A 5,299-nucleotide genomic window follows, 5' to 3' on the forward strand; every position below is an offset into this window, starting at 1 on the left:
TATATTTTCACCACATTGGAAATAAAATATATTTGATCTAAACAAGATACAATTAGTGCTCCCATAATGTTTTAAATTAAAGAAATGTTTATTTTTATCTAAATTCCTTCTCAATAACTATACCAGTAACATTTAGCATATATGCTCACAACATCTGCAGCAGTTAAAATATAAAAGTTCATGTCTACGAGACTTAACATTTAGCAGAAAAGCATGCAATTTTGAGGGCAAAAAGTAAATGTTCTTTTTATGTACACTCGGAAAGAACAGAAATATTGTGAAGTTAGTATCATATCCATTGTGTAGTTTTGAAAAGAACATAAACTTAAAAAGCATAATATCAGGGTTTCTCATTCTGAAGTACATTATTAAAAATAAAAATCCCTTTATTTAAGCCTACAATCAGTTTAAATGGGTCTATTTATAAGCAACTCCCCATAGTATATGCAAACATAAAAGATATTTCCAATAAACATAGTAAATCTCTACAAAAAATCCACTTGTGCATATATGACAAGCATAATTACGAGTTTGTAAGTGTTCCCTTCTAGAAGACATAAGAGAATATCTTTGTAATCTTAGACAATATATTGTAGTAATAGTTATAAAATTAAAAGTTGACAAATTGGTCTACAGCCATGCCACCCTGAACGTGCCCAATCTCGTCTGATCTTGGAAACTAAGCAGGGCCAGGCCTAGTTAGTACTTGGATGGGAGATCACCTAGGAATACCAGGTACTGTAGGCATTTAAAAAAATTGACAAATTGGACTTTATAGAAAATATAAATTCAAGCAACACCGTTAACAACACGAATATGCAAGCTGTAGACTAGCAGAAAACATCTATAATACACAAATCTGACAAAGAACTTGAATTAAGAATACATGAGTAATTCCTACAATTTCAAACAAGAAAAACAACCTAAATTTTTACAAATGGGGCACTTCAGAAAAGAAGAAATTCACAGGTCAAAATAACAAGAAATGTTGTTCAATATCAGTTAGAGAAATATACATTAAAATCACCATGAGATACCAATTCACACACTTTAGAATGACTAAAGTTAAAAAGACTGATACTAACAAGCATTCACAAGGATGTGGAGCAACTGGAATTCTCATACATTGCTGATGAGTATAAAATGATGCAACCTCCTGGGAAAATCTTTGAGTGTCTTATAAAAATCAACTTATTTTATAATCTAGCAATTCTACTCGTAGGTATCTACTCAAGAGGAAAAAAACACATGCATGTCTGCAAAAAGACTTTTATAAATATATTAAGGCAACTTTATTCATAATTACCAAAAACCAAAACCCAAATGTTCATTTCTATGGTCTCAATGTTTGTGTTCCCTCAAAATTCACATGTTGAACTCTAACCGCCAAGGTGATAGTACTAGGAGGTACAGTCACTTTTGGGAGGTTATTAGGAGGTGATCAAACATTCATGAACGAGATTAGTGCCCTCATAAAAACAATCTAAGAAAGCTACCTCACTCGCTCTTTCTGCAACGTGAGGGTAAAACAAGAAGCTGGTGGTCTGCAACTTAGACGAGGGCTCTCCTCAGAATCTGACTACATTGGCACCATCACCTTAGACTTCCAGCCTCCAGAAATCTGAGCAATAAATTTTTGCTCTTAATAAGCCACCCAGCATATGATATTTTGTGACAGCAGCCCAAATGAACTGAGACATCCTTCAAAGGGAATGGAAAAACAAACTATTTCATACCTCTTCATCTCTTGCCACTATGTGGTATGAATACCTTAGTATCATCATTTAATGTACTAATTTTCTCTCTGACTAGGTGTCACCATCAGTTTATCCAGATGAATACATCTGTTTTATATCAGTGGTTCTATTATTTATTTCTAGAATTTCTAACTTGTTTTCTTACATATTCATCTCTCCTTATTAGTTCAGTGCCTGGTTTCATAATTTCTTGTTCATTTATGGATGTCAGTCCTTTACTTTTTATAATCCTGAACACTTTAAAATCAGTATCAAATATATCTCTTTTATTTATATCTTATTGTTGATTTTGTTGGCTATTTTCCTTAATATTAGCTTTTCTAATATGTTTAATAATTTGGTACACAGATTCACTTTTTTAAAAATGTTTATGTGTCTCTTTGTCCTCCTCGCTTCTACATGTTTCTTTTTCTAAAGGTTTATAATTGTCTTTACCAGGTCTCTCTGTAAAGCCCCCAATCTAGAACCATGCCCTATATTTGCAGTGTGGGGCTTCTATCCCATGGAATATGATAAATGTTGCAGAACAAGGTGACAGTTTAGATTTGGTTGAGAGGCTGTCTCTAATCGCTTCTTTTTCTCTTTGTAAGTGTAGAGTTTATACACTCCATAGACCAAAAAGATGTCACAGCATTTTTTTTCCTAGCTTTCTCTTCTGAGGAGAGAAACCTCACCCTGGACCCCCACTTTAAGTAAAGATCAGTACTAACTGTCTACCTAAAAAGGTCATTTTAATCCAGAAATGGTCTAGGTTTTAGCAGTCATTAGCCCTCATTACCACTTTGTTTTATTATTCCTTTTATGGTCTGTGAAGATGTTTACCTTGTTTAAACATACATATATTTTCTAATTTTTATTTTATATATCAATTCTCTGTGTTTGGAGCAGGGTCATTATCAAAATTGACTGGGTTTATGCATTAGGAGGTCACTGGCCTCTGCTATTACTGTTTAAGTAGATAACTCATTTGGCAACCTGTCAGCACAGAAATCCTTTTTTATTGTTTCCTGTCCTGAGTTCTTAGTACAGTGTCTAGCTTAAATTAGGTGCTTATTAAGTATTTCATGAAAGAATAAATATGAGCAAATGACCAGACTGTTATAGTTAGAGCCAAGTTTTGAGAAAAAAATGGTTGACATTTTAAGAAAGCATCATCGCCATTAAAGAAATTTGGCACATATTGGACCTATAAAATTAATATGGGTCCTTGTTTACTTCCTATAGGAAAATCCAAACCTATCACAGCATATAAGATCTATCACAATAAAACTCTGCTTCTTTCCAGCACCACCTTCACACAACACATCCGTATGCTTCAATTCTAAAATGGAGTCTCTCAATGCTCTGTCCCTCTATAAACATCATTTCCTCTACCTAGAGAATCTTTGGGGGAGGGTGAATAGGTGAAAGAGATTAAAAGGTACAAACTTCCAGTGATAAATAAGTCATAGGAATATAATGTACAGAATAGGGAGCATAGCCAATGATAATGTAATAACTTTGTATGGTGACAGAGAGTAACTAGATTCATTGTAGAGATCATTTTACGACACATATATAAATACTGAACCACTATCACGTACACCTGAAACTAATAGGCTATTTTACATCAATTATACATCAATTAAAAAGCAAATAAATAAAATAGAAAAACCCAAATAAATGTGTTTCAATAAACCTGTGATATCAAGTTATGTTAGAGATTACTTATGATAATAGGCATAATAATATAGTAGGAAGTAAAGTATCTTCTTTAATTACTGACGGTTAACAGCATAATGAAAATGAATGAATGAATGATTGAGTAAATAAATAAATTCATTAATTAATAATAAATAAATAAATGTGTTATAATAGAGTTATTATAATACAAAGATGAGCACACTTCAAACTAAATGTCCAATCTTTACTGCAGCTTTTGCTAGTAAAATGCTTGTTTTTTTAAATCATCTCTCATTGTTCATTTAACCTTTAACTCAGTCAGTTCTCCCATTCCACAAGGGGTGTGAATTAAGATTTAAACAACAATCTGAATCAACATCTATTTCAATGCAGTCACACAAGAGATGAAACAAACACAAATTCTTCATATTCTTTCAAGTAAAGGACATAGATGAAGCTGTCCTCTTGGGAGAAAGTATTAGAGATTTTAAAGTTAAAAAAAAATTCAGAGGAGAAAGAATAAAATATTGCAAAAGAAAAATTAGAAAAATATGGACAACTGTCATTCATGTCTCCCTGCAAAATGAGAGATCAAGACTTGGATTTTCCTCATTCAGCTTTACCCCATTCACTTACATATCATCCAGAAAACACATGGAGCAATTAAACCCTGGGCTACTGCAGCCACAAAGGTTCTGGATGGCCTGACACTGGAGGCATCAGAAAAAAAATGCACAGTGGGTAAATTTTTTCAGGTATTACTTAGTCTAGAAGCTGCTCTTTTCCTGTCAAAAAGCCAAAGTTTTCTCTAACAACCTCTTACTGCCAGAGAAAAGGAGAGGGAACACAAAGCTAAGAGAGGATTTTCAAGAGAGCAGAGCCATATCATGTAACTGGTGGTAGGGATGGAATTTGCAGGGACTGAAGGAGAATAAACCTTTGGAAACAAATTAGGAACATAGATAGTTAAAGCTATATGGATAATAAAGTCTTTATAATAATTAACAGTAGAGTATTGCATACAGGGAGAATAAAAATACTGTTCTGTCAGCATAAACACCCTAATAGAAAAACATAAAACACAGAAGAGTGAATAATACCAGATTCTGATGCCAGACTTATACCAGAGCCCCAGCCTCGGTGAGGCCCCCTTGCTATAGTGAACCTGGCCACGTTTAGAATTTTTGTGCATAGTCATGATAGAGTGACAGTTAGAGGACTTCTCCCATTTTCTAATAAACCCATAACTTCCTGGATACATATAAAACTGGTATATGAGAGAGCACATGCACTAAAAATGGCTCACATCAAATTTCTCACTAATTTGAAGGTGGCAGGAAGGGGAGCCTGAGTATTTAGTTAGGTTTATTAAAAAAAAAAAAAAAGTGTGTGTGTGTGTGTGTGTGTGTGTGTGCTTTTTTTTTTATTGGTACAATTAAATTTGTGAAGTACATTTCATAGCAAATGTTTAGTAAACTACATTGTCTACAGTACTTTTAGTATGAGTTTAACTGTTTATAAATGCCTTTATAAATGTCATAAGTTCCTTTGACATAGTTTTAGAGGAGTATCTCAACCAGGAGGCCAACCCAACATATACCTTTAGAGCAGACAAGCAGAACACTCTCAAGAAAGGTGCCCAAGTGAGCCCCACCCTTGTGTGATTCATACCATAAGAGAGGAGACCCAAAACAGGTCCTTGGAGACACTCTGATGCCTTTGTTTTCCACCTGACCTTCACCCAGTACACCCCACACTCTGACTTCTTCAATTCATACCCGCTAAAGTCAGAAATATTTTAGACAATTTATATTTGCTTTATGCTTTACAGTCACATACTATGACCAGGATCTTAAGATGAAATTACTTATTGTTGCTAT

The 5,299-nt window shown here is 33.8% G+C and overlaps 1 pseudogene; it reads left to right on the forward strand.

Moving 5' to 3' along the window:
• The first annotated feature begins 628 nt into the window (after positions 1–628).
• Positions 629–747, forward strand: LOC112475203 (annotated as a pseudogene).
• The last annotated feature ends 4,552 nt before the right edge of the window (positions 748–5,299 follow it).

The sequence above is a fragment of the Pteropus alecto genome, unplaced genomic scaffold (assembly GCF_000325575.1).
Source record: "Pteropus alecto unplaced genomic scaffold, ASM32557v1 scaffold50, whole genome shotgun sequence".
NCBI classification, from domain to species: Eukaryota; Metazoa; Chordata; class Mammalia; order Chiroptera; family Pteropodidae; genus Pteropus; species Pteropus alecto.